A 9,497-nucleotide genomic window follows, 5' to 3' on the forward strand; every position below is an offset into this window, starting at 1 on the left:
TAGCACACAGTTCACCTCTTCCAAAGGCCATAACCCTCAGCAAGGTCCTTTCTATACACCCCATTGAGTTTTTCATAGCACTTACCACCATCTGAAATTTTCTTTTTTATTCACTTTGTCTTAATTATCTATATCCTTCCACCAGGATATAAAAGCCACACGGACAGGAGCTTTCTGTCTTGCTCACCAGACACTGCCCAGCATGGAAGTTTATGTACTTCTGTCTAGTGCTGGCTGTGGAGACACAGGATGAATAAGATCTAGATCCTATTCTCTAGAAACTTGTAGACATATAAACACATAATCACAGTGCACATGCGATCCCCGGTACAGTCACTTTTGGTATTCACAGAGGAGACAGGAGTGCATGCACAATTAAAATGTTGTGAGGTTGGTATGTTTTAGATGCAATTGTGACATAAAAGGATTTGCAGATTGTGCCTGGATGTGACAGGTAGGTCTTCCAAGAGAAGAAGATAACTGAGCTAGGATTTGAGCAGGCTCTTGCTAGGTAGACTGGGTGGAAGGGCATTGTAAGCAGGGGAAATAGCATGAAGTGTGGGACTCCAGGCAGTAAAGCACATAGTGGGATGCAAAAGTGGCTTATTCTGTCTTCCCTGTTATATGCCTCCAATTTAATTTTTTTACATTGCTTGTTCAGGCCTTTATATTGTCTGTAAATTTCATTGTATTGGCTTCTGCTCTGCATTCCAACATGCTAGGGTGGTTTTCAGTTCTTTATCCTGACATCTATGATATTAATAATATTTCCTGGCTTAGAGTCAGCCGAGATGTGTCTATTAAACCCTATGAAATTGATCAGCAGCTGTAATTGAAGGGATACGAATGAAAATGAGCATATAAGAAAGAGATTTGACCAAAAAGGGGATAAAAATGAGCCCACCACAGGTTGGCAGAGTGTGTAGTGGAAAGAGCCCTGGATTTGAAGTCAGAAAACATGGTTCCTGTTATGGATTGAATTGTATCCCCTAAATGGGTACCTGTGACTATGACCTTATTTGGGAATAAGGTCTTTGCATGTGTTTTAAAGTTAAGGTGAGGTAATAATGAATTAGGATGTCCTTACAAGAAGAGGAAGAGAGACAAGGAAAGGAAAGCCATGTGAAGATGGAGGCAGAGATCAGAGTGCTGCTGCATCTACAAGCTACAAACCAAGGAAGGCCAAGAATTGCTGGCAAATACCAGAAGCTATAAGAGGCAGGAAAAGATTATGCCCTACAGCTTTCCAAAGGAGCCTGGCCTTTTCCACACCTTGATTTTAGACTTCTAGCTTCCAGAACTATGGGGCAATAAATTTCTGTTGTTTTAAGCCATCCAGTTTGTGGTTCTTTGTTACAGCAGCCCTAGGAAACTAAATAGTCTCACTTTTTACTTTCACTTATTTGTGTGATGTAGGTGGACCAATCTCTCTAATCCTCAGATTCTTCATCTGTGAAAGAAAAAAACAGTGTTGTTAATTGTACCTGGTGAAGAGTGGGAACCACAGGGAAAGAGTGGGCTTTTAAAAGTCTTCATCACAATTTAAGCCATTCTAATGAGAGCAACCAGAGGCACTAGGATTCCATGGTTTTAAAACGAAAAAAAAATTTTTTTTTCTCCTTTTTGTCTTAACCATTTCCAGGTTTATGTTTGTAAAACATTTTCACAACTCTTTTTCCCTAGACTTCCCTACGTTAATTTCTAATCCAGAGAGTTGGTATTTCTTCCATTTTACCAGTCAACAGTTGGTAATACTGAAATGATACTGAAATCATTTCCATCCCAGGTACTTCTCCAAGAAACTAATGAAATAAGGAACTCTTGACAAAAATATTGATGAAGATTTAGAGGGAGTGACTGGGAAACTTACCCAAAGATAGCAAATTAAATTCATCTTTCAAATGCTTTGGGAGTGGGTACCTCTCTGTTATAGTGATAAGAGCTGGGGTTCTGCTCACCATTATGTGGGATACTGGGTGTGAGCTAATCCAGTTCTCTCATTTTGCAGAGAAAGAAACTGAGGGCCAGACAGAAGAAAGAATTTGTTCAAGCCTTGACAACCAATGAATGAACGAAAACAAAGACAAAACCAGACAATGTAAAGAGAAAATCTCCTGTTGTACAATCTTCACTTTTCTCTTCATGTTTAAGAGGATATAAAAATTATCAACATACTAATTTGTCCCCAGAAGAATTAGGGTGATTTAAAATATATATACACTATAAAAAGCTTTTTAAGAAGTAATGAAGGAAATTAGGTAAAAAAGAAAATAATTTTAAGTAAAATAGGTTGAAATGTGAGTGAGGTTAATGGATAAGATGTGTGTCTTCAACTTTTGCATGCTTTCTAGAGGTGAGCCATATATTTATATTTTGAGAAACCAATGCAAAAATATGAATCACGGTCAGTATCCATAAGTGAAAAACAATTTAGTGCAATTATTTTGGAACAAAGACTAGGAAATAATTTCTCTTGTGTTTCCTTATATAAGGGACAGAATAAGGTCCTCAGCAACAATTGCTAAGTAAATGAAACAATCACTTTCATAGGGTAGGGGTCTTGGCCATATAATGCAGTTTCCCCAAAGGGATCTTAGCCTGAATTGCCAACTGGGGCATTCTCACTTTGTGGAGTTGGTATATATAAATGAGACCTCAGGTGTCTCTGGAAAGAAATGGTCACCAGAGGTGTAGAGGCTGGCTGCTACTTGCCAGAGTAGAAGAGTGTGTTGCCAAGTTCTTCAGCAGTGGGCTGGACGCCTTGGTGGGTTGACACACACCTGTCAATAATTAAGGATGGAGGAATGATTTTGAATATTACATTGAATTTGTTTGCCTCACTTCCCTCTAAGGAACCTGTTGCAATTTCTTAAAGAATATGTACAAAATGGAAAGAATGAGTAAATTTTTTAAAAGTTAGCTTTATTGAGGTCTAATTTGCATGCAGTGAAATTTATGCATGAAAGCATATAGGTGGCTGGCTCCTGTAACCACTACCCAATCAAGATACAGAATATTTCCATTTCCTCAGAAAGTTTTCTTCAAGTCTCTTTCTAGTCTATCATTTCCCTGTGCCTCCTCTCCCTGCACCATGTTCCAGGCAATTGCTGATTTGATTGATATCACTATAGATTAGTTTGGTCTAGTCTAGGTTTTCATATACAAATGGAATTATGCAACACGTGTTCTTTTGTGTCTGGCTTCTTTCACTTAGCACAAAGTCTGAGGTTCATCAGTATCATTGTATCAGTAGTTCATTCCTTTTTATTGTTGACTACTATTCCATTTCAAAAATGTATCACAATTTGCTCATCTGTTCATCTGTTGATGGACATTTGGGTTGTTTCCAGACTTGGGAATTAATGGCATTTGAGTTGTTTCCAGTTATGTCCATGGACAATGCTTTGTCATTTCTGTGTTAAAGTTTACTTATGCCTCCTGGGCGATATAGTCCCTCCTGCTGGATTTCCATCTCCTTTTATATTTTTCTAGCTCAGTTAAAGAGGTCCATCTTGTGTTTCTTATTCCCATATGTAGCAAATGCCCAAATTGTGTCACCTCTTTATGGAGCTTGTGCTAGTTTGAAAGAATGTATGTCCCGTAGAAAAGCCATGTTTTAATCTAAATCCCATTTTGTAAAGGCAGAATAATTCCTATTCAATACTGTATGTTTAAATCTTTAGATAATCTCCCTGGAGATGTGATTTAATCAAGAGTGGCTGTTAGCTGGATTAGGTAGAAGCATGTCTCCACCCATTTGGGTGAGTCTTGATTAGTTTCTCAAGTCCTATAAAAGAGAAAACATTTTGGAGCATGAAGGAGATTTGGAGAGAGCAGAGAATGCTGCAGCACCATTAGAGTCCACAAGCCAGCAATCTTTGGAGATAAAGAAGGAAAATACCTCCCAGGGAGCTTCATGAAACCAGAAGCCAGAAGAAGAAGCTAAGCAGATGATGCCATGTCTGCCATGTGCCTTTCCAGATGAGAGAGAAAGTGTGACTGTGTTTGCCATGTGCCTTCTCACTTGAGAGAGAAACCCTGAACTTCATCAGCTTTCTTGAACCAACATATCTTTCCCTGGATGCCTTTGATTGGACATTTCTATAGACTTGTTGTAATTGGGACATTTTCTCAGCCTTAGAACTGTAAGGTAGCAACTTATTAAATTCCCCCTTTAAAAAGCCATCCCGTTTCTGGTGTATTGCATTCTGGCAGCTAGTAAACTAGAACAGAGCTGCTATTATTCTCTCTGTTCCACTCATCATGGGCTTTTTCACTGAAAGTCTGGAATCTTCTCTGGAGGCATGTTTGATCACACAAGCCCTCAATTTTGGTCTTAGGATAATTTTGTTCTAAAATACAGCTTTCCCCATAGAGCTCAATATTGGGGGTTAGGTGGTTCTTGTGTGGTTTAACAAACCATGCCCGTCTGTTATTCTCTCTTACAATATCCAGTTATTTATTTGCCTTCATTATATTTATCACAGTTTGTAATTACATATAATTTATTTGTGGTTTATTGATCAGTGTTTGTCTCTTCCACTAGACTACTGTTTTATTAACCACTGTTTACCCAGCTCTTGGCATGGGACTTGGCTTGAATGGACACTAACAAGTTTTCTTGAATGAAAGATGAGATTCCAATGATCACTCTGGTGGGAACTTTGACAAACTTGACTATGAACCAATCTTCATTACTGCACACTTTAAGCTAGGGTGGATAAAGGTAATGTCTCTATATGTAGGTGCCAGATCCCTTATCTGTAATAAGGTTTTGGGTCAAGCTGCTAAAGTCATTCATATCTCCTTTACTTCATTTAATGTATGCACAATGCTGAGCTCTTCAAAGCATCCCTGGTTGAAGTGGTACAGCTTTATCCTTGTGTTGATGGGGACATGAGATGCAGAAAGGTTCTTCCAAGACATCAAGAGTTGTCCATTTCAAGGGTGGTGGACTTTGGATATAGAATCATTCGATTTTAGATTAAATCCCAGCTCTACTACCAAGTCACGTGTGATTTTGATAATGTCAACCTTCTTGAGCCTTAGCTTCTTCATCTGTAAAAGCGGACAATGATCTGTGCATCAGAGTTTGGTTATAATCATCAAATATGTCATGTGCTGTGAAAGTACTCAGAACTATTGATACCAGTATAAAGTGGGGTACTCAACATTAGGATGGAATTGAAATTTTAGGTTGAATGAGAAGAGACTGCTCCAAATTTCTGGAGAATTAAAACTTCAGAATCATTTTGGGTTTTTCTCTGAAAGTCTGGGGATAGGGGAGATCTTCAGATTCCTGGTCAGAATGGGAAATGTGTACATTTCCTCTTCTTAGAATATTTTTCTTATAGAGATGCCCCCTTCAGGAGTTCAAACAAGTAACTCTACTTCTTTTTCTATAAATAGTACTAACTAATATCTACTGGGATCCTACTCTATGCAGGCATCATTTAAGCCTCATTTAATCCTCAGAAAAATTCCATCTTATTGATGGGGGAACTGAGGCAAAGCTAGGTTAACCAAACTGAACAAGACCACAGGGCTGGTAAGTGGCAAAACACGAGGCCTGAAAACAGGCAGTGACTCCAGAGCCTATGCCATTGACTGCTCTGTTGTCCTTATCTCGAAGAGCTGATTGCAGAATTCTACATAAATTCTATTATTATGTAGTCCTGGCTTAGCCCTCGTGCCTGGTTAACTTCCCTAAAGTAAAAAAAAAAAAAAAAAAGATAGTCTTTAGAAATGATCAGCAGTGTTCAGACAATTGAATGAAACGTTCTAAAATTTTCTGTATTGGAAGTCTGGAAAAGTCTCTTTGTCATGCATTGAAAAAGGGAGCTAGACTATTTGAAAGCATTTCTGTCCTTTCTTTTCTACCTGCCCCATCTTTCCTCTAGGATATGACCTAGGTTCAGGAGAAATCTAAAAGGCTTTCCACACAGGTCAACTTCTCACTGATCCTTCAACCCTTGCCACAATATCCTATAACTCAGTATTTGGCTACTATTTGCAGTGGTGGCAAGATAATCACCAACTCCCATCAAGGCAGCACATTTTCTTGCTCAATAGCTCTTATTTTAAGAAATCCTTCTCTTTTATTGAGCCATATTCTTCCTGCCTGCAACTTGAACCTACTGGCCTTACCCTTGTCTTCAGGGCCAACAGATGCAAGTTTAAAGGTCTTTCATTATTGATCACAGCTTTTTGCCTCTTCAGATGATCTCTGTAACAAACTGTTTTTGTTTCTTTGACAGGTTTTCTTGTGCCATGGGTTGAATCTGCTTGCCTTGCAGATACCCACAGCTGGATACATTCCAGACTCTCCATGTTCTTCTAGGAGTGTGGGGTCCAGTGCTGACAGCATCCTGTACTCAGAGTGGCCTGACCAGAGGAGAGAAGAGCATGGTTGTTCCCACCTTGGTTCGGAGCGTATGTCTCCCATGGCAGCTCAGGGGCTATGGGTTTCTCTGAGACCCAGTCCAGTGAAACAAAACCAAAACTCAGCACTCAGTAAGGGCTCATGAATTTTTGTTGAATAAAGCCTCTTTTCCTGACAGAATGCTGAATTATAAAATCTAAAGGTCAAAAGGGAACACTGAGAGTTATCTTGTTTAAGCAGTATTACTGACTTTGAACATTTTCTAGCCAAAGGGGAGAATCCCAAGTCCCTTTGGTAGGAAATTCACACAGTCTAAGAAACAGGGCTCCTGGCCTGGAAAAGCTCTGGGTCTTTCTTCATCAGCAGTCTTCTCCTTGTGGCAGGGACACTTAGTAAACACTTGGAAGCACTACTCAAGCATGTTTGGCTCAGCAAAACAGTAAAGTTCCTATTGCAGAGAAAGGAAAACACACAAATGTGTCGGACACAAAGGTTGAATATTTTTTTTCTTCATTCTTGATGGAACTGGAGATCCTCCAAGCTCCCTGGCATGCAAGAAGTATAAGCTGAATCCACAGTCAGCTCTTTATTAAATCACAGGTCTCCAATCATTTTCTTTACTAAAATCCTAAAACCCAAGCTATTTCATTGATGGTCATTAGTCTTGATTTTTTTTCCCTTCTGGAAAACAGTCTTATTATGTTCCAGATGCTGAGATATGAAATGGGGCAAATCTGCCTTTGAATTTAATGCCGTAGGACTTTGAACAAGTTATTCTTTGTGACCCTTAATTTTCTTATCTTTAAAACTGGAAACAATATCTACCTTACTGGGTTGCTGTGAAGGAAAGAGAGTTGATGTACAGTACTGACACATAGTAGGCATTCAATACATATTTGCCCTTTCCTACGTTGTTGTTTCCTTTATTTTCGCTTCCCAATCTGGCATTCTGCTGCTTACTAGTTTTTGGGCATAGCTGAGCAGAACAAGCCTACATAAAGCCCCCTCGCTCTGTCATTGGGTCTTAATTCCTTCCTCCTTTTCCTTTTGTAAGTGAAGTATTATCACCTACCACTTCCTTGTTGAATTTCAGAAGTGCGACTGACAAACCATTTCAGGTGCTGTCTGTAGACTGCCCAACGAGCCCTCATCTTCTATATTGCTGAGTATTGAACTGATTTAGGAAAAAGTGCCCCCTGCTGATGTGGAAGAAACAGAAGAAATAGATGCAGTATAATTGTTCTATATTCTCCACCCCCACACCTTTTTTTTTTTTATACCCACCACCACTCACTTCTCCACAAGCTTTCCTAGGAGATGATGGTTTCACTTACCATTGCTATACTGGGAATATATTCTAATAATGCAATTTATTGCTAATACAGGTATTATATTACTTGATATTTATGAGTATTTTATTAATCTAATGTTCGTTGCTGTTTCATTGAACATTTATTATTTAACGGTCTGGTTTCCCACAACTAGATTACCTGAAACCTTGAAAGTGTATTTAGTCTGCTTTGGAAATCACCTCTATTTTTTTGTGGTTTGGTGACCCTTTCTTCTTGTCTTTTCTTCTTCATGTGGTAAATAGAAGTGCTTGGGAATCTGAAATTAAACTGATATGTAGAAGTGCTGTTGGCAAACGTCTCTAGCTGTGTAATTCAAAGTAGTGGCGCTTGACTAGAAACTATGCATTTCCTCATCAAGTAAGCTTCCTCCATAGACTTCTAGGGTTTGTACCCTGGAATTGCAAAATGCATATTTGAATCATGGGTTTCCAGGGCTGTGGGGGGATCTGAAAGGAGGTTTAGTTTAAATTCCTATCTGATGCTTTGCTTGACTTCTTTAGGCGACATAGAGATGTCAGAACTTTCCCACCTACTTCTGTGCCCTACACAGTCCAGTCTAGAAAAAGAGAGAAGTGTGGTACCAAATTCAGCAGATGATTTTCATTTGTGTGAATAAATCTGTGGTTGTGTTCATTTCAGAATGGCAGATTTTCTGTTGTTGTTAAATTAAAATGTGTTGATGATCATGAGTCTGCAAGGATTGGTGGCTCCTTGGTGATTTGTGGATAAAGCCATAATACTCTGTTACAGATGTGTTGCATGGCCTGTGGTAGCTGTCTTCCCCAGAGTTCTGAGAGGAACTTGGTCATAGTGATTCAATTAATCTTGTTTTGAAACCAGTGTGGAAAAAATTCAAGGAAAACCCAACTGCTTGTGCCAAAACCAGAAACTTGATGCTAAGAAACTGCTTAATTGTGGTGGTTATTTCAGGCATAATTATTTAAACCAAGGATTCTCATCTTTCTTTGGAAATGCATTTCTAGGATGCCCTATTCCACAGTGGATTTGAGACAGCTTGAATATTTTATTTCATTTCATAGTAACTCTTCTCCTCAAAGAGCTGAATGGAGTATATTTATTTTTCAAATTAACATAAATTAGACTAAATTATGTTTCGAACTTTTTTGTTAATTGGGTGGAGAATGTAGTAGGAAAAGCTCTGGAATTAGAATCAGAAGATCAGGGTTACTTTCCTAGCTTTAGTGATAAATAGCTGTATGTCTTTGGACAAGTTGTTCTGGTTTTCCCTCTCTTAAAATGAAATGGGGGAAAAATAACACATACTCAAAAGAGAAAACAGGATGTGAAAATGTTCTGTAAACTTTAAGGGCCTATAAAATGTAAGTTATGACCAACAAGAACAACAGTCATTTATGAGAACCCTCAATGAAGGGGCATCTCTGTTTTTAACTATTAATTTAAATACATATTGGTCCCTTCAATTGCTTTAGTCCTTGCACAGAAAACTTAAAATGTAGTTATTACCCAGGAAATTTTTATTCTTAAGAAGAAATGACAGATTGTATATTAATATTTAGATGATTTAATTGTAACAGCTCTTCCATTTGTTAATTACTAATATGTGGCAAGCATGTATTTTAGCTCTAAATTCCTTTACATCCCTGCAAAGTATGTAAGAGGTCCCTGTTTAAAAGGTGGGAAAAATGGAGGCTGAGGGAGGTGGGAGCTAGAGGAGCTGATTCTGTTTATCATATGTCCTTTGATGCTTGAGGGGAGGGGATCAATATGCACAGTTGCCTCAG

At 38.6% G+C, this 9,497-nt stretch overlaps 1 long non-coding RNA gene across 1 annotated transcript; it reads left to right on the plus strand.

Annotated features, from left to right (window-relative positions):
• Positions 1 to 2,014: 2,014 nt before the first annotated feature.
• LOC143659441 (uncharacterized) lies at positions 2,015 to 6,562 on the plus strand. Its single transcript, XR_013163532.1, has 2 exons — positions 2,015 to 2,098; positions 6,258 to 6,562. It is a non-coding gene; the product is annotated as an uncharacterized LOC143659441 (long non-coding RNA).
• Positions 6,563 to 9,497: the final 2,935 nt, after the last annotated feature.

Source organism: Tamandua tetradactyla, chromosome 2, assembly GCF_023851605.1.
Source record: "Tamandua tetradactyla isolate mTamTet1 chromosome 2, mTamTet1.pri, whole genome shotgun sequence".
Classification (NCBI taxonomy): domain Eukaryota; kingdom Metazoa; phylum Chordata; class Mammalia; order Pilosa; family Myrmecophagidae; genus Tamandua; species Tamandua tetradactyla.